Here is a 24135-nt window from a genome sequence, read left to right as displayed (position 1 = left end):
CACAGAGCCCCATCCCCTGCCAGACACCGGGCCCTTACTGTTGGCCTGGGGACAAGCCAAATCCCTCGGCAAGCCTCACGCCGGCCCTTAGTCAGGGTCTCATCACTGTGGCCATCGCTGCTGCCTCCGTCTCCCCTCTTGGGCTCTCAGTCCTCGCGGTATTCACTGCCCTCTTCCCCTGGCACAGAGGGGGCCAGCCGGGGAACCCCAGATGTCACCTCTTGAGGGCCCCTGGGAGGCCCAGCTCATCAGCCAGCCGGGAACTTCTCTGACCTTCTTGGTAGCCGCCTCCCGTAACACCAGATGCCTAATTAGTGGCTCAGGATCTCCTCCCCCTCCCCCTTCCCCTCCCCCTTCTTCCCCCTCCTCTCCTCCTCCGGGGAGGGGTGGGGCTCACCTTTACCCCCAGGCCACAGTCATTGAAACCAAAGGTGTATTTTTAGGCGTTGCTTGGCAAGGGTGTGGGAGGAGATGCTTCCAGACTGTGCCCCCCCACCGCCCCCCAGTTACAGCCAGTTGGATTAAATTCACCATCTATTTATTGTACACTGTGCAGTGGCAGTGACTGGCGGCCACCAGCTTGCCCGGGGCCTGCCAGGGTGCGGTTGGCTAGCAGGAAGTGGTCCCAATCATTAGGGGAGAAGTTAGGGATGGGAGGGCATTGCCAAAGAATGGAGTGACCTGCTTTAAGGCTCGCTATTCACCCAGCTGCACAAGAGGGGCGACCTACAGATCTCCGAGGGACCCAAGAGAATCTCTCCCCTAGCCCAGGCCTGAGACAGACTCCTGAATTCTTCTCTCGACCTCATTTACACAAATAATCAAAAAGCCAAGCCAGCCCAAATGAAATGCCCACATTTTATTGCTTGCAGTGTTTTAGTTCTAATTTGGCTTCATTTGGAAAAGAGGTTTTACTAAGTGGCATAAATTGAGCCTAACAAAATTTAAAACTAAAACAACAACACCCTAAACGCTTAAAACTGTAATTGGAGAGAGAGAAAAAGTGAGTCGTCCGGGAGGGGTGGTGAGAGAGGCAGAAGAAGGGGGAGGGGAAGAAATTCAATTTCCGTCCTACTTGGCAGGAGGTTAATTTCCTGCTCCCTTCCCCCCAGGCCCCAGCCCTGTCCCCTCCCCCTGTTAGAGAATGCACCCAGAAGGCTCCAGAACCGATGCCAGTGTCATGCAGGATGTCTTGTACATAGTGGGTGCTTAGGAAACACTGGGTGAGCTCATTCTTTTCTTTGATGTGTCTGTGGACAGAGGAACAACGTGGATTCCTTGCTGGGGACCCATTTACCCCCCATAGTAGGGGGTCTGCAAGTCCCCTTGGGGGTGGGGTGGGAGTTGGGGAGTCCCAGGGGCGGGAGGCTGTTCCAGCCTGCTTGTGGTCTCTCCCCTCCCACACCCTAGCCTAGCCCACCCCACCTGAACGTTAGGATCCTACTTGAGAGGAAAACTTCACACCTCCGGGCCGCTCTGATGATCGCTGGGAGAGAGAAGGTAGGGATAGGAGGGGGCAGGGGCTGGCCACTGGGCTCAGGTGCTTCTTTTCCCCACTTCTGATGTGAAATATGGTCAGGGATGATGGGTGGGTGGGAAGAGTGGTCCCTGCGTGAAGTGCATGGCCACCCGTTTCCCTGCAGAGATGGCGGTCCTCTGTGGGGGCCGTGTGAGCAGCCCTGCAGGCCAGCATATCTCTCTGGGGGACCAGTACTCTGATTTTCCTTTAGAGAACCAGCCCTCCTCCCAGGCAGGGCGCCACACACATAATAAGCACGGGTGAGCGTGGGAAGTGTCCCTGAGTAACCCGGGGTGAGGGGTGGAGTGGGAGCCGGAGAGGTCCTCAGGGCCTGGCCACATCCCTGGCGATGCTAGCCTGTATTGATCGCCCTCTCCCGGGAACTGTCCCTAACCTAGAGCCTTAGCCCCATGGTTTAGCATGTGCTTATATAATGCCTGGAAGCAGCAAGGTGGGGTTGGAGGGAAGGCTCACCTGGCAGCAGACGCCTCCCCTCATGTCTGGGCTCTGCCTTTTGTGGTCAGGGTGACCTTGGCCAAGCCCCCAGGTTCTCCCGCTATGAAATGAGAAGTGATGGCAACCACGAAACTCTTTAAAGCAGAACTATGCCATACAAGATGAAAATGCTCTATTCTTTTTTTCAGCTGATATGAAAATTCCTTGTCTTAAAGCACTCTTGATACCAAGAATAAGAACACTACTTAAATTAGTTTAAGGAAATAGGAGGTTTAGTAACAAGATACAAAGAAGGGATCTTTTAGAGTCCAACTACAGGAAAACTCTTGGGGACCAAGGAGATAGGAGCTGAGCCTGGAAGAGCTGGAAATGAGGTGGCAGTCTGTCTGTCTCTCGCTCAGGCTGGGGCCCGTGGCCGCTCCTCCCTGCCGGTCTCTGGGTGACTGCCGTGTTCTGTCTGCACGCTGGCTCTTCCTCGCTTCATTTGTCTGATTGTACATGGCTCCATATGGCTGCCCCAAATGGCAGCGCCATCTCTGCAAAGTGGCGTGATAGCTCCAGGGCCCACCATTCTCCGACTGATTTTATGTCTCTGAGTTCAAAATCTCAAAAGAGAATCGAATTGGTTCTGCCCTAGATCGGGCGTATTGCTCTGGCCAATCAGCAGTGGTCAGGGAGGTTGGGCCATGAGGAATATATATGGTCCCCTTGCCCACTCCTTAGGCAGGGACTATGGGTAGATATATGTGGGGATTTAACCATAGCCATCTATAGAACATTCCTTATGTACCATGTCAATTTTTTTCTGAGTATGCTGGGATGCGTAACCCAGAGCCCTGAACCAAAAAAGTGCTCAATACCTAGTTGCTGATTGTTTGAGGAAAAGTTACCTTCTGCTTGAGCTCTGCTTTCTGTGTTTACCCCCTTTGCCTGCCACTAAGCTTCTCATCTGGAGTGTATGGTTTCAAGGAAGGGTGATCACAGGCAAAAGGCTAATCTCACCAATATATAAAGAGTTCCTAGAAATCAGTAAGAAAAATAGTGGTCCAATAGGAAAAATGTGCAAAAGATGAACACACAGTTTACTGAAAAGGAGGTCTAATAATGGCTTTTAAACATATGAAGTGTTGCTCATGCTTACGATAAGAAAATGCAAATAAAACTACACAGAGGGGGACTTCCCTGGTGGTCCAGTGGTAAAGAATCCACCTAACAATGCAGGGGACGGGGGTTCGAGCCCTGGTCAGGGAACTAAGATCCACATGCCGCAGGGCAACTAAGCCCGCATGCCACAACTACAGAGCCCACGTGCCCTGGAGCCTGCATGCCACAACTAGAGAAGAGAAAACCCGCAACCCGCAACTAGAGAGAAGACTGCGCACCACAATGAAGAGCCCCGCATGCCTCAGCGAAGATCCCTAGTGCCGCAACTAAGACCCGATGCAGCCAAAAAATAAATTAAATAAATAAATAAATAAATAAATAATAAAATAAATCTTAAAAAAAAAATGACACAGAGGTGCTCTTTTTCATCTACCAGGTTGACAAAAATCTGAAAAACTGATAACATACTATGAAGGTGAGGCTGTTTACAAACAAGCGCTCTCATACATTGTTGTGGGAGTGTAAATCAGTTTAATCTTTATGCAGAGAAATTGGCAATAGCTATCAAAATATCAAATGCGTCCTATGCTGTGATCCAGCAATTCCACTTCTGGGAATTTATCTTACTTGCACCTATATTGTATGATGTATCACTTAGCTATTGCTGCATAACAAACCTCCCCACAACTCTTAATTATTTCTCACTAGTTGGTTGGTGGGGGTGGTTCTGCTGATTTGAGTTAGACTCAGCTAATCTTGGCTAAGTTCACTCCTGTATCTGTGGTCAGCTGGCAGATTGGCTAGGGGCTGGCTTGTCTAGGACAGCCTCAGCTGGGCCACTGGGCCGTGCGCCCTGCATGCTCTCATCCTCCAGCAGGCTATCCTGAGCTTGTTCTCAGGCTGGCCTGGGCATGTTTCATGGCAATTTCAGGGAAACGAAAGAGGAAACTAAAACTGCAAGTATGTTTTAAAGTCTGCTTTAAGTATGCATCAAGTCTGCTAAACAAGTTACATGGTGAAGTCCAGATTTAAGGGTCAAGGAAAGGCACTGTGCCTCTTTCGCGAGCGAAGCAGCAAAGTCAAGGGTCAAAGGGCAGAGACACAGGAAGAGGTAAAGGCTTGGGGTCATCGATGCAATGACATATGTATTCAATCCTCCATGCGTGTGCAATGACATTTGTGCATGGTTACTTACTGCAGCATTGCTTGTGATAGAAACAACCAAAATGGCCATTAGTAGAGGATGGGCTAAATAAACTATGGCATCCGCGCGCCGGAATAATCTGCAGCTGAACAAAGAATGAAAAATCCCCTGTATACGATTGGGAAAATCCTGAAGGTAGATGAAGTGAAAAAAGCCAGGTGCAGGGCAGTGTGTACAGACTGCTACCTTTTATGTAAATAGAGGAGAGAAATAAGAATATATGTATTTGTGTTTGCTTATATTTGCATAAATTAACTCTGGAAAGAGAAACAAGAAAGGAATAGCATGGGGGTGGGGGAACACCGTGTAGACAGGGGACTGAGGTGGGTGGAGACTTTGCACTGTATAAATAAGTCCCCATGCTGGTATGATAATACATATTCAAAAATTAACATAAAATATCCTTAATATGTATAATAATAATATAACAGATAAGAGGAAAATAAACAAAAAAAAGGGAAAGTCACAGGCCTGCTTGGCTTCCAGAAGCTTTTGTAGATCTTAAAAAAAAAAAAAAAGAAGAGCCTGCAATGGGGAGGCTGAGTAATTATGCCTAATTTAAACCTTGGTACCTAACCTGCTTTGCCTTTTGTGGATGCGTTTTGGGAAATACCCTCTCTCCAAAGGCAAAAGGGCAGGTGTTTCCACTCCTGAGGTGTGCTGTCCCCGAGGAGTGACAGAACATTCCCCACCCTTGCTGATGACCAGGGGCTGACATTTCTAAAGGATGTCACGGGCATTTTCAGACACGTTTGGGGGTTGATTCCAGCCGGATGTATTCCTTGGCTCTTTGAATGTCAGCGTGCTGGTCTGTGGGAGTAGGATCCCATTTCTCTGGCCATGTCCGGAGCCATGTGGTAATGGGTTTCCGTGTGGTAATTCCTTGTCATCGGGCTCGGGAAATAACAGCAGACTCACTTCTGAGCCTATGGTCAGGGTCAGCCAGACCCCTGCAGGGGCATAACTCAATGTGCCCCTGCAACAGGACCAAAGCTACTTAGGAGTGTCGCTCAAGCTGTCAGTAGCCCCCTTTGAACTCCTAAAGCTCGGAACTGGACTGAGTCACCGTGCATGTGCCCCATCCTCCTCCACTGCCCACCTGCAGGGCACAAGAAGGGACGTAGGAGCTGCCAGATTGGGTAGCCTCTGGAGAGATGAAATGACCAGCCTGTGCCTGCACCTGTTTTGCAGCAATGAGCAGCCGCCACACCCGCTGCCACCTCCATGCTGTTGCCCACACGCATGCTGAGCACCTACCGTGTCCCAAGCACTGCACTTGGTCCTCTCATTCCATAGGGAAGAAGATAGGGACAGAAGCTTGCCGACTAGAAGAGGGCCAACTAAACAAATGCTTACAGTAAAGTCTGACATTAGCTTAATAGTTACACCTCTTTTGTTGCAAGGGACAAAACTCAATTCAAACTAGCTTAAAGGAAAATGGAGTTCAAGTTCAGCTATCATTTACAGGGAAACGGGCATCTCATAGAACTCACGGCAGCAATGTGTCTGGGCTCAGGACACTAGGAACCCAGGAACCTCTTCTCTCCATCTCCTCTCTGCTCTTTAGTATCTCTCTTCTCTCTCATGCAGACTGGCTTTCTTCATGTGACAGAGAATATAAAGTCTGATGCTTTGGGGTACTACCTCCCACAGCTTCAGCCACTCAGTCAGACTTACTCACCTTTCTCCATTGCAGGTCCAAAAATTCTGGGGAAGGGTTTCATTGGCTTTGCTTGGTCAGGTATCCAGCTCTGGACGAATCAACTTCAGGGAAGGGGCGGGGTTATGAACGATTAATACGGTGCTGTCCGTGGAAACCTTGTGGATGGGGAGGGGGCCGCTTGTGGAAAAGGGGCAGATAATACATGAAGTGTCCATCCCAGAGTGGTAGGGGCACTGGACAGGGCTAGAGAGGGAGAGGGGAAGGCTTCCAGAGTCAGGGGCATTTAGATGGAGAGCCGAAAGAGGGCAAGCTCAGAGCAGGCTGCAGGACGGACAACTGTTGGGGACAGAAGGAAGAGCCTGTGTGATACATGGAGCTGATGGGTTCAGTGAGGCTGGGGAGGCAGTGAGTGGTGAGAGACGAGGGGCCAGGGCAGCAGAGGCCCTGCAAACACGCCTAAGACTGGACTTTAGCTTGAGGGCAACATGGAACCACTTCCTAGAGGAAGGATCGGAGGGGCCAAGACAGGAAGGGATGACCTGTTAGGAGCTGTTTCAGTAGTCCACACAGGACATGACTGTGAGAGAGAGAAGATTCTAGAGACATTGAAGGGTTAGAGCCAGGGGAATCTGGTGGATTGGATGTGGGGGTGAGGGAGAGCATGGAGTGCAGGTGGCTTCCAAGGTGCAAGGTCTTGGCTTCCAAGGTCTTGGGCTTGGGCAGCGGGAGAGACAGCAGTGTCGTTCACTGAGAAAAGCTGCCATGCGTCTTAGGGTGGGTACCCCAGAAGCAAGCCCCTGAGCCAGGGCGGTATGTGAAAGTAATTTGTTAGGACCTGCTTTCTGGGAAAACAAACTGGGGAGTGTGGAACTGGGACGGGGAGGGGAAAGCGCCAGGCGAGGATGTGCTACCACGCAGAGTCCCACGGGGGGCACTTGAACTCAGTCCCACAGGGGACATCTGGGAGACAGGGGAGGTCACACCTCAGAGTTGGCTGTGGGCTGGGACAAGGGGGCCAGAGTGTTTATTACCTCTCCCTCCAATGAGTGGTTAAGGGCTGAATTCACAATACCAGGTACTGGCTGTGTGCATGGGCAAAGCGAGTCTGGCAGCCGGAGGACAGTCCTCCAGCCAAGGGACACTGGTGCTGGCTTCTGGGCATGCACAGAAATGAGAAAGGGACCCGAGGGATATGCGTGGGACGTGGATGGCATCCGAAAAGCAGGCTCGCCAATTTGGTCTCTAATTGTCCCCGTGCTAGTATTTATCCCAACCAGCGAGCTTTTTTTTTTTTAAGAGCTCTTTGACAAATATGCTTTATTTATTTTTATTTTTAATTTATTTTTGGCTGCGGTTGGGTCTTCATTGCTGTGCGTGGGCTTTCTCTAGTTGTGGCGAGCGGGGGCTACTCTTCGTTGTGGTGTGCGGGCTTCCCATTGCGGTGGCTTCTCTTGTTGCGGAGCACGGGCTCTAGGCACACGGGCTTCAGTAGTTGTGGCTCGCGGGCTCCAGAGTGCAGACTCAGTAGTTGTGGTGCACGGGCTTAGTTGCTCCGCAGCATGTGGGATCTTCCCGGACCAGGGCTCGAACCCGTGTCCCCTGCCTTGGCAGGCGGATTCTTAACCACTGCGCCACCAGGGAAGTCCCCCAGCGTGCTCTTGATTTCACCTCTTCTTTTCTTTCTCCTGATTGCCATTTGGTATTTTTCAGTGATCCTGTGTTCTTGTCTGAGGTCACTGCTGTCTTCCGTTCCCTCCTTCAGGAGAGTCCTCATGCTTATTTTAAATGCTTGGGCCTTCCGTGCCGGTCATGTATGTCCGCTGCAGCTGGTTCTGATGTTCAGTTCGACGGCTTTTTTTTGTGCTGGGCGTTCTCCTCAGGGGCCTCATTGCTTTGCCCTTTGAGGTCACATGCCATGGTGTAGGGCCGAAAGCCAGACCCCAGGTAGTGGCAGCGTCCCTGGCACCACAGAACCAGTGTTGGTCACTCCAATTTGCAGCCATGTCACCAGGCAAATCCTACGGATGGTGATTTTCCTTTCGGCCCTCAAACGTCCGCAGCAGAGGAGGGGGCAGACTTGCTAGATTCTGGCCCATCAGTCCTGGGGGCTACTGCTTCGCCCAGTGTCTTTTTGCATCAGCTACTCACCCAGTGGGCTTGTGTCACCTGATTGTACCCCACGACCCTGGCATTGGCAACATGGGCTGTTGCCACTGATTTCTGCCATGGAGGGGCAGGAAATGACAGTCCCAAGGTCTTCGGTAGATGAGATGATGCAAAAACCAAAGTTCAAAAGCTTCTTCCTTACCTATTCCTTCATTTCTGCTTCTGGCCACCCACCATCCCAACAGACACCACTCCGAGGCTGCCTTCAAGGCTCTCCTGGAGCTTCTCATGGGTTTTTGGTTGCCTTCTGGAAAACAGGGTACCTTCTCATTTCATGGGCACTTCCAGGCTTGGGAGAGGGAGCTGGTAGCCCAGATAAGCTTGTCTCTTGCCTGGCTGGCCTTGACCTCACACTTGCCCAGGAACCTGGTCTCTCTCGGGCATCCCGCTCAGGTCAGGCTCCAGCCTCATCCTGCCCAGCCTCATCCTGGCTTTCAGTGGCTTCACAGACCAGGCTTTGGCCTCCTGTGCCCTCTCTGGGCATTTGATCCCCATCTGTCCCTGATGAGCGACTTCACCTCTCCTCCCGTTGTGGACAGCTGACAGCATCACTTCCCAATCTGTGGTTGGCACATTTGCCTACACATCTGCGAGGGGCTGCTGTCATTGCACATCGACGCCCGAGGGGAGGGGACAGGCTGCCGGACTCAGCTGGGGAGGAGAAGGGTGAAATTGCCACGGCTGGGCGACATTCGAATGTGGGCACCAACGACTCAGAACTGTCTTGGAGATTTGGGTTCCTGGAGGTCCTCTGTGCTCTGGAGTGGAATCTAAGGATCCCAGGGGAGTAGCCGAGGGTGGTCAGGGTGGCAGATGAGGACATTCAGGGGGCTGGGGACAGTGGCTATTTACTATATGGTACAGAAGCATTTCAATATTTTAACAACCAGTCCAGCTGTTGTAGCAGTGCCTTGCGGCTGAATGTCAGCCCAGGTTGCAGGTGGCAGTGGGCAGCTGGGCTGTCACACTGACGTTGAGAGGAGATGGAGGGGTTCTAAACTGCGACAGGAGAAATGTAGGCTAGTCATTGGAAGACTGATATCACTATCTTTTACCAAGGTGGGCTGGTGGAAGTTCTCTCTGAAACTTTGGGGGTTACAAGAGGCAGGTCTTCGATACGGACTAGATGTGGCTTTGTTAGGCTGGCCCGGCATCAGGGGATCGGCACAAATGACTTCTCTGGAACTCTTTCCTCTCATTTGCAAGCAAAGATCCTAAAATAATATACAGGAATGATTAATCAGAAACCTTTTTTGAGCATTTGCTGCGTGCCAGGCGTGGGGCTATGTCATGAAGTTACAAAAATGAATAAATCGGGTTCCCTGTTCTCCCGGAGTTCATAATGGGGTCATGGGAGGGATGACCCTGCCCAAAAGATGACCACAGAATCAGGCAGTAGGTGGGATGTACTGGGTGAATCATAAGGGGAAATGACGCAGAAGCTCATATGGGGCGAAGGGCTGGTGTGACTGAGGAGCAGTCTTCATTTCAGAACAGGGGTGGAATCAGCCTCTAGAAGCTTTTCCTTTGCCTCTAGATATAGCAAGGTGGTGCAACTTGGTTCTGATTTTCACCTCCAGATAGCAGGACACATTTTGTCCTTGAAAGCACTCAAATCGGCTCGCCTTGCCAATGTGAAGTCACCGCTTGTTAGCTATGCACAACTGAGATCAGAATCTGTCCTCCTGCCAGCCAGCCAGCCAGCCAGCCAGCCAGCCAGCCAGCGCCGAGGCCCAGTGTCTCACAAGCTGCTCTGAAGGGCTGCTCGGGCACCTTCCTTCTAAGATTTCTCCCTCCTGAGGAGTAGGCAGAGGACAATGTGCATTTTACTTCTCCCCCCTGCAAAGTGGTGCCTAGGAACTGGGACAGACCTCTGTGAGACTGCCACAGTCTCTGGGTGAATCTCAGAGACCACCCCGGTGGGTATCCAGGCCAGTTGTCCCCTCCTTGGGCACTGCGTCTGGGAAGATGGGCTTTGGCTTCAGTCCAGAGCTGGAATGACTTCTCTGCTCCATGAAGTCCTCAGGGATCTAGGATCCCCAAGTTCAATGCTCTGCCCTCGAATGGGGCCTTTAGGGACTTCCCTGGTGGTCCAGTGGTTAAGACTCTGTGCTTCCACTGCAGGGGGCAGAGGTTCGATCCCTGGTCGGGGAACTAAGATCCTGCATGCCGTGCAGTGCGGCCAAAAGAAGAAAAAAAAAAAAAGAATGGGGCCTTTAGCCCCATGGTCCAAGATGGCAGCCATGACACCCACGTTTAAGGCAACAGGAGAGAGGAAGTAACTAAAAACAAGGAGGCACAGATCTGCTGTCTTTTAAGGAAGATTCCTGGAAACTGACAGGTCATGCTTCCATTTATGTCCCATTGGCCAGAACTTAGTCATGTGACCACACCTAGCTTGGAAATGTAGTCTTTCTCCTGGGGGGCCAGGAGAGAAGAGATATTGAGGGACAACTTCAAAGACTATGAAAAGTGGCTCAACCTCATCCAAATATTGGGGTTCTTCAATGAAAATGGTCTATAAAGATCTGTTAGGAAAAGAAAGGAGCTACAAGTTAAATAGAGCCTTATTTTAAATTTTAGCTATTGATTTTTTTCCCCCTCTCTGTCTATGGCTGATCTTTTCAACTCTGTGAATGCAAAGCATTTTTACAACTATTTCTCCTCTCTTTCTCTCCACAGACTTATTTAAAAAATTACTGTTACTTGCAGCCAAAAGCATTTCTGACTGATAAAGGTCCTTTTATCATTCTTCCTTCCACTGGAAACTCATGAGGGAGGTCTACACCCACTGGGCTCCACCTCTCAGATGCCTAGTCCCTCTTAATCCCTTGCCACCAACTTGCTCCTTCACCAGGTCATAGTCACTTTATTCCTATAAAATCTAATGACTTGTTCATGTCTTCTGTGTCCTAAAGTGTTCTTTTTTTAAAAAAAAATTTATTTATTTATTTATTTATCTTTGGCTGTGTTGGGTCTTCGTTGCTGTGTGTGGGCTTTCTCTAGTTGCGGTGAGCGGGAGCTACTCTTCGTTGTGGTGCGCGGCCTTCTCATTGTGGTGGCTTCTCTTGCTGTGGAGCACGGGCTCTAGGCATGCAGGCTTCAGTAGTTGTGGCACGCAGGCTCAGTAGTTGTGGCTTGAGGGCTCTAGAGTGCAGGCTCAGTAGCTGTGGCGCACGGGCTTAGTTGCTCCACGGCATGTGGGATCTTCCTGGACCAGGCCTTGAACCTGCCTGCATTGGCAGATGGATTCTTAACCACTGTGCCACTAGAGAAGTACCCCTAAAGTGTTCTTAAGCCTTCTTAATGAAACTTTTTCCCTTTGGTTTCTAGGGTCCTAGATTTCATAGTTCACTTTCTATCTTCTGACTATGACTTCTACGTTTTACATAGTGGGAACCTCTTCCTTGTCTTGCCCCTAATTCTAGATATTTTATTCCCCTAAGCTTTAATCTTAGTCCTTTTATGAATCACTAGCACCACTACCACTCCCACCATCTCCACCACCATCACGACCACCATCTATCTCCATTACCACCAATATGACCACCATCATCATCACTGTCACCACAATCATCACCATCTCCACCATCACCACTTCCACTGTCAATTTAGAAACATAATCACTAATCTTCCAATCCTCACAATAGCTGTATGAGGTAAGTAATATTATTATCCTCATTTTGCAGATAAGAACACCAAGGTTCTGAGAAGTTAATGTATTTTGCCAAAGATCAAAAAGCTAGTAGGTGGGAGTTCCCTGGTGGCCTAGTGGTTAGGATTCCAGGCTTTCACTGCCGTGGCCAGGGTTCAATCCCTGGTTGGGGAACTGAGATCCTGCAAGCCACATGGCATGGCCAAAAAAAAAGATAGTAGGTGTCAGAGGTGGGATTTGAATCCTGGTTTGTCTGATGTCAAAGCCTGAGTTCCCAATATACCATACTTCCTCTTTCCTTAAGGATATCACAAGATTCACTCCTCATCTCTCTTCCTCTGACAACAGTGGGTGCCAAGCTCTCATCACTACAGGCATTGATTAATACAACAGCCTCCTAACACATCTCCTTGAATATAAGCATACAATCCCCACCAAGCTCCACTGGTCCCCTGCATACCCATCTGTCCAGCATTAGACTGCTAGTCCAGTGATACTTAAATCAGCCTTTCTCATGTCCCTGCCCTGCTCATAGACTTACAGTGGCTCCCTGATACCTCATGGGTCACGTTCTGGCTCTCAAAAGCCTTCTTAACCTGTGCCCATGCTCTCCAACCTCCAGCTGCCCACTACTCTCCAGTATTCTGGAGCCAGGTGTGGTGGACATTATTAGTGCTCACCAATAGTCAGTTCTTCTCTCCTTCTTGGGCATGGAGGACATGATACTTCCCAGTCCCTTTGCAGTTAGGCAGAGCCAGTGACCAGTTCTGCCCAATGAAATATATATGGAAGTGATGTATGATACTTTTATATTGAGGCAATGGGAAGGCCCTCTAGGACCCTCCAACTCTTTCCACTTTTGCTGGGAGAGTAGTGGGAGTGTTCCAGATGGTGGAGCCTCCATTAGCCTAAGTCCCTGAGTGACTGTATGGAGCAGAACACCTTTCCCCTTTCATCCGTTGCCTTGCAGTGAACCTTGCAAGGGCATGAAGTTTGTTTGTTGAGCCACTGAGATCTGGGAGTTGTTTGTTATGATAGCACAAGCCTAGCGTGTTGGTCAGGATAGGCAGGGTCATGCTGCAGCAACAACCAAATCTCAGTGGCTTACAACACAACAACAAAGGTTTATTTCTTGCTCATGCTACATGTTTTGTGTAGGTCAGCAGGAGAAGAGGCTCTTCCTGTGATAGTCACTCAGGTATCTAGGAGGGCTGAGAGTCCATCTTAGTTTGTGCTCTATGATCACCTCCAAGGGGGGAAAGAACATAGTGAATCATGCCCTGAATCTTAAAACTTTCACTCTAAGTAAGTTTCACAAGTAAGTTCTGCTAACGTTTCATTGGCCAAATCAAGTTAAATGGCCACATCAAACTTCAAAGGAGGGCAAGACAATGTCATTCTACCATACACCAGGGAAGCAGAGAGCTGGAAATACTTGGCAAGCACTAGGTTGACATCTTGACAAATATTCTAGACGAGCTGGCCCCTCCATGCCCTCCTCCATCCTGCCTCTAGGACTTACTTCATGCTAATTTCTCACCTTTCAACCACAGCTCCAGGCCCATCTTTCTCATAAAGCCTTTCTTAGTATTTCCAGCGCAGGTACTTACTGCTTCTAAACTCCTAGGGCATTTCAGGTGGTCAAAATTCAATTGGTTATTCATTGGTTCATGTATAAATAATGAGACAATTTTTGCTTTTAACAAACATACCCAAATGCATTTGCACATACATATATTTATATATACACACACGAATCTACCTTATCTCCTTCCTTAACACTATCCCTTGGATGACTGTTTGTTCATTCCAATGACGCGTTCAGTGCTCCAAGATGTCTGTGGGACTGCCTTGGAGTTTGTGGTACGTCCACATCCTTATCTGCCAGCAGGCTATAATAACGGTGCCTATTTTATACAGATGTGTGGGAACTAAAAGACTTAGTGCATATAAAGTGCTTACAACAGCAGCTGGCATGCAATAAGCACTCGATAAACTCCAGCTATTATTATTATTCCTCTAAAGATCTCTGCTGATAGCAATCTTTACCTTGTGAAGGTGGATCTAATTTCTTGCTGATGGTTCAGAAGTCATCCAGATCTGTAGCAGGTGCTGCCCGTGCCCGTGTGCCCTCCACCCACCCCAGAGGCCCCTGCTGACAGTTCTTGTACCCGCAGATGGCTTCCTGCATGTCTCTGCCAGAAGGGGTTGGCTGGCCTTGGAGGGGATGAAGGCCCTTCCAAGTGGCTTGCAGACGGGATAACGGCACTGCAAGAGCTGGGGAAAGAACACCCTTAGAGTGACTCTCAACCAATGAGGCAGGGGAGATAATGGATCAATATCTCTGTTTCATCACTGCTCTGTGGGACAATTCTACAGTCTCCCAGAGGGTCCCAAATGGGTCAGTTGCCTACAGTGCAAATCTGCTTATGAATGCACTCTTTTTGTCTTTTCCCCCTTTCTTATCTCACTTTCTCCACTCTCTCAATTGTATTTCCTGGGATCACCTCCCAAAGAGATTACCTGTACGTGGGGGCTACTACTTTAGGGGAGGGGGCAAATATGAAACTAAGATTAATGCAATGAAACAAAGGTTTTCATGTGGTCTGGCGACTCCCGCTGGAATTTCTCAAGGTTTTGAGTGATGACTGCATGATCGAAATAAATCTGTGGTCTTGTAAGGTGTCACCGGTGAGGGAGACACCTTTGGGTGTCCGTGCTCTGGGGTACCGCTTAGCGGACTGATCAGTCTTCTAGCTCTCTAACCCTGCCCTGTTCGTGACTTCTCCCAGGAAGGCTCTGCAAAGTGATGGCAGGACACCGTTCCCTGCTCAGGTGGGGGCTTTTGTGAGCTCTGGGGAGCCCAGCGCAGAGATGTTCCATGAACGCCTTGTTTGATTGAGGTTTTGCCCCTGCGGTGGGCAGCGGAGGTCAGCTTCTCCAGGGGTCCATGACAACTTCCTCCCCATTTTCTGAAAGCCTGCATGATGATGAGCATCAGGAAATATTTAGGACAGTTAGGTTGCCGTTAATGTTTTGCAACCAAGAGGAAAGATACGAAACAACTTGTGCATGTGTGCAGTGGTGTCAGAAGGAAACTTCCAATCAGGGGTAGAGTAGCCATAAAAAAGAAAAAAAAAGAGCGAGCTTCCCCGAACAGTGAGGGAGGTGGGTGTGGACAGCTGGCTGTGAGGAGTTCTTGAAGGGCGGCTCTTTGCCCCAGCTCATACGCCACTGCAGCTGGAGGACGCCCTTCCAGCTCGCCTACCCCTTCCCATCAGTGCCGGCCTCCAGGAAGACAGACCTCTTCCTGCATTGTTTTCTGAAGATCATGATCTTTTAATGTTTATTTAGGATTGCATGTGTTTTAGAAACACACAGGCCCAGAGAAGGGAACATTTGCAGCTGCAGAGAAAATGAACTCACAGGAAGGTTTTCCAGATTTCAGAAATGAAAACGGAGATTGTAATATCTGCTTTACTTGTCGCGAGGATTAAATGAGGTAATGTATGCAAAAAGGTCTGGCAACGCTCCCGCTCGGAGCAGGCGCTCAAAATGTGAGCGTTATTATTCTAATAAATGTAGTTCTATACAATACGTTGGTTAACTTTCTCTGATGCCGTTCCGATTTTTTTTTTTTTTTTTTTTCCTGCCTGAGAGCAGTCTGATTCTAACCTTGCCTGCTCGGAGAGCCACCTTGAGTTAAGCACGTTCCAATGAATTGCATCCCTTTCTGGGCTCCGTTGCACGTGGCGGATGGCTCTGTGCTCTGTCTGCTCTTGTAGCTGTTTATGGCCTTGCCGGCAACCCTCTGCACACGCCTGGCATGAAGTAACAAGCCACGAGGGGAACCGTCACATACCCAGCGCACCCCACGGGGCTCCGAGGCCTGCGGATTGCCAACAGGAATTAACAGAACCCCAATCTAGCCAGTTCCTATCGTGGGGGGAGGAAAGCAGCTGAGAATGTATATGCTCCAAAGGAGACACAGCAGCGGGGCCTCTGATCCGAACAGTCAATGTGAAAAGACTTCTGGACCCAGAACCGAATTCTGGGATGGTTCTATTTTGGGGTCGGGAAATCCATCCAAACCCTTTTTCCCTAGCTGCACGTGAACTTCGGGGAGCAAAAATTATGCTTCTGCAGGAGCCAGCAGAAAAGCCAAACTCTCCAAACCGCCAAGGCAGCTGTCTGAAATGTACATGTTATTAGGCTGATTGAAATAATCAGAAAACAGCTCCAGAATGCTGGCTTGGAGAAAGGCAGGCAATTTCTGCTTGGCAGAGAGTGATGTCAGCCTCCTCAGCGGGGGAAATCGAATGTTGTCTTTCTCGCTGTCTTTCTTCTTTTCCCTTCTAGAAACTTCCCTGCATCATTTGATTTCCCATCAATTTGGCGAGAAGGGCTGTTGGCATATCTCGCCTGCCGTGCCATGTGGCCCTCGGGCGTCCCGGGTCACCAGGTGACAGAAAAGATGCCTAACGACCCCCCAGAAACAGGTCGGCTTTAGATTGTAGGAGACTGCTTTGTGCCTGGAGCCTGTGTTTTTCTCCATCTCTCCCTCTTGGCCTCCTCTTTACCCAGGTTGTCATTAAGCAGGTAAGAGAAGGCCAAAACCCCTGCAAATCTGACCTCATGAGGCCGAACCAACTGTCCCCGTCCGAGGAGAGAGACGGAGCAGAAGCAAAGGACGGGAGAAAAATGATTCCTGTCTCCCTGTGATGAAATCGAGTTAGCGCTGGCCGCATTAATGCCCACTTAGAGTGCGGAAGGGACCGCGACCGGGTCAGGGCCGGGGTGGGAGGGTGGGGGGGAATGAGGCCACAGCAGGGGCCCCCCTCACTGCGGGCTTCACGGCTCTCAGCATCCCTTAGTCTCCTTTTCAACCCGGGCCCGGTGGTCCCCTTTCGATGCGCTGTCTGGCCCCGATTTGCAGATTCGCAGGCGGGGGAGCAGGTCTGAGGTCCAGCTGAGCGCTAGCTTTGCGGTCCGGTCCTTCCTCAGGTCGGCAGCCTCCTCCCTGGGACTCCCTGTGGGCCGCCCCCGCCCCAATTCTGGTGAAATCCGGGAGGGGGATGGGTAAGGGTCGCGGGTGGGTTGGGGACTGTGGGGCGTGGTATGCTGGGTACAGGCGGCCCAGCAGGACTCCTGGCACCGGAAGCCCCAGCTGCAGGCATTGGCCTCGAGAACAGCCCTGGGTTGGGGGGGGCCCGGTGAGGGAGGGGAGGGGGGGCCTTTCCGTGTGGTATTTCCTCGTTGGTGGGGAGCGTGCTTCTTCCAGGCTCCCAGCAATAACGAGGCGCGTTTGCTACTGCAGGTTCATTAACGAGGCCTGCGGGAACGAGGACTGGCTTGTCCAGTGTGTTAGCTGGGCTGTAGGAGAAAAGGAAAAGTCAGAAAATGGAGAGCAGTGTTCGGGTTTGTGTTCAGCTTTCACTACTTCCCTGGACTCCCGCCAGCTTCTGCCTTTGCCGCCACTGTGGGTTCAGGGTGCAGGGGGAGGAGAGGGGATGGAGGGGGTTGAGGAGGGCTGTTGTTCATTCTCTGTATCCCTCGTCCCTATCTTTTTTTTCTTTCGAATTAGTACTGGGCACCATTTTTGGTGCCCTTGGGTCACACTGGGACATTTTTGCCAAACTGATGACCACAAGACGTTCTTTTTCCGCAGAAGATCAGCTTTCCCAGGGTTCTGCTGGTCCAGACATGGGGCCCGAGGTGTCTACCTTGCCCGCCCACTCAAGAGGAGGGAACACTTGAGAATACCTGAGTGTGGAAAAGTCAGGAAACAGGGAGCCCCTGGGAATGCTCCATCTTGCCCCATTCCTGCTCTCACCTGAGGCTCTAACTTGCTTTTACTTGCATCCCTCCTTCTGGGTGGCCATCCTGCCTCAGGTGTAGACAAAGAGGCCCCTGGGTCTGTGGGACACGTGGTGGCCCACAGTAGCGCTTGGACAGTTGTGGTCCCAGAGGCCCTTGCCCTGGAGCCTGTTGTCCTCCTTTCCTGCTCTCCAAGGTGGCTTCAATTTGCAGCCAGCGCTCCTGTTTGCTGGGCAAACAGACAGTGAAAACAGTCCAGTGCCCGAAGGCTTAGAGCCTGGCAGCCGCCTCCCGGGGACAGCAGGAAAGAGTATGGTACGGAGTTGGGCATTATTTAGGGACCACTGGCTTCTCCCTGTGTACCAGGGGCAAGGGCAAGGCCAGCTGGGGAATTGGGGATCATTCTACACGGCAAGTTGCCGGGAGATCAGAAGTCCTGGCAAGAGGTTGCTTGGGGAAGCTGGATGATGTTATCGACCAAATTGGGGTTTGGGGATTATCTATGGATTTCATTTATCTGTGTTTTCCCCTGTCTCTCTTGTTGTAGGTAATTAAGAGCTGATTGCTGGTAATTAAGAGTTGTTGAGAGAGCCAGCAGGATCCAAAAAGGAGACTCACGCGTTTTGTCTTCTTTTGGACAGACTCCTGAAATCCGGCCCCTCCCCCCCACCTCCCCTTGTGGCTGCGCCTCCCGCGGGGACATGGACCCCGGAGAGCAAGTCGCAGCTTGTCAACCGGATTCTACGTTCTGACTTCATTCCCTGATGTCGTTTCAAAGCCTTGAGTAAAGACGTGTTGTGGGGTGAAATTCTAGAATCCTGACCCTCAGACGTGCTAAGATGTAGCTTTTCTTTATTTCTCCCAAACTGCAGGCTTAACTGGGCTCTTGAGCCCCCGTTTCTGCTGATGGTGGACAGCTTGAACCTGCCGAGTCAAGGCAACAGTCACTTTGGGTTGAAATCTTGGTCACTATAGGGCCGATTCTCTCTCGCCCTTTCTGCCCTGGTCTGAGTTGCAGCCCTGGGTTGGGGAGGGCGGGAAGGAGTCCTACGCCGTCCAGGCATTGAGCCTGTATCCACATGCTGCCCTGTTTCTGCCCTCCGCCCCCTACTGGACTCGCTGACCTTGGACAAGTTGCACTTGTCCTTCCTAGACTGGAACACAGACCCTGATGTCCTGTGCAGCCTTGGGTCCAGGGACCGTACATGCTGTTTCCTTACATGCCCCCGGTGGGCCCCTTCGGTTAGCCCTTCGGGGTACTGTGGACGCTTGGGTGGTCTTGGCTCTTCCCTCCACCGTGCTGGGGTGTGTAGGGCCTGGGTCACCACTGCTAAGTCCCTTCATTTAGTCACAGCCCCTTTACCTCTGCGGCTCCACGCTAAGTGCGGACCTTCTCTCTAGGGCGTGCGGACCTTCTCTCTAGGGCATGCGGTTTTCCCTGCTGGCTACTGTGGAGCAAGGCCCAGGCCCCTCTCTCCTCTCCATGCCTGTCAACCTCTCTGGGCTTTCCGTGTCTGTCGCGTCTCTGTATCATAAGAGCCTCAGGCCTGTCCTAGGCCTCAGTCGACGTGGAGACCTTCCTACCGGTTAATGGACCTCTCAGACTGATAGAACCTTTATTCTCGCTCCCTGGATAGCAGAACCTTTATTCCCGTTCCCAGGAAAACTGCTCTCATGCCTCCCCATTCTCTATATTATGGTATAGAATCAACGTTCTAAATCCCAGGCATCTAAAAAGGTAGGTTTTCAGAATTCCAGAACATCCTTTTTGTCTCGAGCCCTTGGTGCTTGCATTGGGAATTCATGGTTCTCGAGAGCAGCCAATCTGCTACAGATTTACAGAAGTCTTCGTGGGACCTCAGAAGCTTTTCCTTCCCAGCAGACTAAGACTTATGGACACTTCCGACACGGCCCTCGCTTTGCATGGGTTATTCAGTTTAATCCTCACAACTGCCCTGTTACGATTTCCAGTTTGCACACGAGGAAACTGAGACCGAGGGGTTAAAGAACTTGCTGGGTTATCTGCCTCTGGCACCCAGGCTCGCTTCCCGGCAGCCTGACCTCCATTTCCAGCTGTGGCTGGTCGACACTCAGCTCACCCTGACAGCCTCTCACTCAAAGTGCAAACCTTGCATCTGGCTGGCTTGCATGTCTGGCAGTTGATTCTGGCTATCAGCTGAGCTGGGGCAGTTGGCCAGAAATCTACACGTGACCTCTTCATGTGGCTTGGGCTTCCTCACAGCATGGCAGCTGGGTTCCCAGGGTGAGTGTCCTGAGAGAGAGAGAGAGAGAGAGAGAGAGAGAGGTGACAGCTGTTTTCATTTTATGACCTAGCATCAAGAGTCACATAGCATCACTTCCACCATATTCTTTTTTTTTTTACATGTACATGAAATATTTTTATTGTTGTTAATTTTACAAAAACAGGGTCATATTATTCACACTTTTCTGCATCTTGCTTTTCTTTTTTTTTAATTTAATTTTATTTATTTTTTTATACAGCAGGTTCTTATTAGTCATCCATTTTATACACATCAGTGTATACATGTCAATCCCAATCGCCCAATTCATCCCATCACCACCACCCCCACCTCCCACTGCTTTCCCCCCTTGGTGTCCATACGTTTGTTCTCTACATCTGTGTCTCAATTTCTGCCCTGCAAACCAGTTCATCTGTACCATTTGTCTAGGTTCCACATATATGCGGTAATATATGATATTTGTTTTTCTCTTTCTGACTTACTTCACTCTGTATGACAGTCTCTAGATCCATCCACATCTCTACAAATGACCCAATTTCATTCCTTTTTATGGCTGAGTAATATTCCACTGTATATATGTACCACATCTTCTTTATCCATTCGTCTGTCGATGGGCATTTAGGTTGCTTCCATGACCTGGCTATTGTAAATAATACAGCAATGAACATTGGGGTGCATGTGTTTTTTTGAATTATGGTTTTCTCTGGGTATATGCCCAGTAGTGGGATTGCTGGGTCATATGGTAATTCTATTTTTAGTTTTTTAAGGAACTTCCACCATATTCTATTGGTTGGAAGAGTCACTAAGCCACCCAGGTTCAGGAGAGAGGAAAAAGACACCACCTCTTGATGGAGTGGCAAGATTCTGGAAGAACCTATGGGGCTGGAAATATTGCTGTGCTGCATTTGAAAAATACAATCAATCGTAACAGAAGTGTCCAGGGAATGAATGGATAAGACATTGCTCAAACATGTTAAAAACTCAAATTCCAGGGAACCACCTCAAGGAACACCCAGGGCTCCTTTGGGTCCAGACACAATATCGGGGCTGCCCACCTACCTTGATCTGAGAGATGCCAAGAAGGCACTCAATCCAGGTATCGGAACACAGGAGACACCCTCTTCTGGGTTAGTAGTTGTTGTAATCCAGAAGAGAATAAGTCATTAGAGCTGCTATTGCAGATGTTCTGGAAGGTGTACTCTCAGAGGATCTGCAATGATAGCACACCATCCCTGCAACTCCGTGTCTCATGTAGAGACCAAGACAGACTATTCCGACCCGGTGGGATGAGTGCTCCGACAAGGCAAGCATGGGCTTCTGGGAGCATGTGGGAAGGGAGCCTTTCCAACTGGGGCCGCGTTTCCTACAGAAGGTGACATATGAGCTGGGTTGTGAGTGACAAGTGGGAGTTGACCAGAACAGAAAGGGGAGATGAGACAAGCATCCCTGCAGAGGGGACAGCATGTGCAAAGGCAGGGAGGGGGGAAGAATGTGATGAGGTGACCGGAACATGGGTGGAAGTGGTGGGGGAGGGGAGGGTGGATGGAGGCTGGGACCACATCTGCCAGGCCTGTCAAAGAGTTGGGATCGATGGAGGGATTGATTTTTCTCTTTCCTCTGGCCAGGGCATCAGAAAATTCCTGGTTTGCTTGGGAAGAATAGGAGCTAGGTGGGTGTGGGAAGAGAGACAGTGGGTGGGGGGAGAAGGAGGAGGAGGAAAACCGGAAGGGGAGGGGCGAGGGAAGAGGAGGAGAAGATGAAGGAAAAGAAGAAAGAGAAGGAGGAGGAGGAGGAGAGGAAAGGAGACAAGTCTTAAGACAAAGGACTTTTTCGTAACGTAGCCTACGGCCGGCCTGGGCCCCTCTGCCACATCTGAGAGCCTTTGCTTTGGGGACCTTCTCTTGTCCGCTTATCCCGTGTACTTATTCATTCATTGATAGGCACTTACTGTTTGCACTCTACTTCCTTAGTTTTCCTTTGCATGTTTTCTCATTTTAACAAATCAATATGGGCACATAGTGTAAGTGAACTTATGGGACAAGGGAATATTTGAGCTCTGATGTCCTGCTCGTCCCTGCCCCACACTCCCAACCTCCCTCCCTTTGAGAGCTTGCTCTGTACCAGGAACAGGACATGGCAGTTTGTACTCTCTGTATTAATTAGGATTAGGTTGGGCCGAGAGTCACCGAAAAACCCCAACCGACAGCAGCGTGTATACAACAGAAATCGATTTCTCTCTCGTGTTTAGGGAGTTCAGGTTTAGGCAGTCCCGGGCAGCTCTGGCATGGCAGAGACCCGGGCTCCTTGACCTTGTTGCTCTGCCAGGTATGGCTTCTACTGTGGTTGAAAACCATGTATCTGAACAGTCTTCAACGGTCCTTCCCACTGGGTGGAGTTTAAATCCCCTCTCCTTGTATATGGGCCAGACTCTTCTAATGAATGAAATGAGGCAGAGGTGACACTGAGGGACTTCCGAGGCTAGGTCACAAAAGGAGATAGGGCTTCCATCTGGTTCCTTCTTGAGCTGCCATGTAAGAAGCTTGGTTATTCTGAAGCTGCCGTGTTGGAGAGAGATGCATGAGGTACATCAGGCATTCTGCACGCCCCACCCCCAGACGCTGGAGTCTTCCCAGCTCAGGCACCAGACATGTGAGTAAGGAAGCCTTCAGATGATTTCAGCCCCGGACACCATCTGACCACAAACACACAAAAGATCAAGAACCGCTGAGCTGAGCCCAGTTATTCCCAGGACCAAGAGAAAACAAAATAAAACAAAACCGTCGAAGGATGTTCTTTTAAGCCACTGGGCTTTGGGGTGATTTGTTACGAAGCAGTAAAACAACTAGTTCAGCTCTTTTCCCCAAAGTCACTTCATGGCCCAAGATGGCTTCTGGAGCTTAAAATTCGTTGACTGAAATGCCAACTGGTGTGGAAAATCCAAGGCATCCGATTGCTATGCAGATGGCCATAAGCACTTGTCTATCACAAATGTCTGACTGTTCTGTTCTAGGGACCACATATTTCTACCCCTATTGGAGCCTGCCCGGAAACTGTTCCACTTGAGGACAGCCTTCCTGAGGGGAGAGGACTCTTTGGAGCATGGGATGGGGTCCTCTGAGGTCCTGGCGACACGGACATGCCTGCTGCCTGGGTTAGCGGCTTCTCCCCATCTCTGCACTGGCTTCTTGCTCACAGCCCCCAGGTGACTTGGCACGTGTGGTTGACACAGAGCCACTCAATTTCCTGCCTCGCCTCCCCTCTGGCCTCCTGGCTTGCAACCAAGTCTTCCTGTTTGGGGGGCTGAGGGTGCTGCGGCTTTGCACTGGCTTTCTCCGGCCCTTCCCTCTCCCCCAGGGACAAGCTTTGGGGGGCAGGGCAGGAGGAACAGTGGCCTTCCTCTCTTCTGGTGCAGAGGGAAAGGCACTAGACTGGAGACCTAGGCTGTCATCCAGGCTCTGCCACTAATCTGTCACGAGACTTAGCAAATCCCTTTAACCCTGGTCCCAATTTCCTCATCTACAAAGCCTTCACATGTTGTGAGTTTGTGATTCTGTAGTATTTATTGAGTGTCCTTGTGATCATGGGGCTAGGCTGTTTGTAAGGTTTGAAAGAAATTGTATCAGTTAGTGATCTTTCCACTATACTCTCAGCCCAAACCAATGTTAGCAAAAGGGCAAATTGATGGCTTGATGTTACTGAATGGTCCAGGGGTAATGTACTTCAGGTATGGCTTGATCTAGGACTTAAATATCACTCTAGCACACCTTATTTGCTTTGTTTCCTCTGGATAAGCTTCAGTGGCTGCACATAGTGGTTGTTCCCTGCCCTGCCCCATCCAAATCTCTGGAACTTCTAGCACCCTGCCACGCCCCATCTCCCCCACCTTAGTTGCAGCTGTGTACTCTAAGCTTGGCTTTCTCCCCCAGCCAAACCCAACCTAGAAAAGAGACCATGTCCCAGCATTCCCAGCAAAAGCCCTGATGTTCACTTTGATTGGACCAATTAGGTCATGTGTGTCCTCTAGTTAAACCAATCAGGCTGATCCCTGGAGCTGGCTGTACAGCCAACCCCAACTCTCGAAACTGCCTGGTTGGGAAAGGGAGGAAACAGATACTGGCAGTGTGTATGTGGCGGGGGGTGGGCAGGGGTTGCCTATCCTCAAAGGTCTTATTTAGAAAGCAGATTTATACTCAGGACACAGAGCTGGACCCTGACCCTTCCTATAGTGCACTGGAGTTTGGCAAAAGGAAAGCTCCATGTGAGCCTAGCAGTCAGGGAGGGCTTCTTGGA

This window comes from Balaenoptera physalus, assembly GCF_965194825.1.
Source record: "Balaenoptera physalus genome assembly, chromosome: X".
NCBI classification, from domain to species: domain Eukaryota; kingdom Metazoa; phylum Chordata; class Mammalia; order Artiodactyla; family Balaenopteridae; genus Balaenoptera; species Balaenoptera physalus.
The sequence above is the reverse complement of the archived record's forward strand: the minus strand, read 5'-3'. Positions refer to the sequence as shown.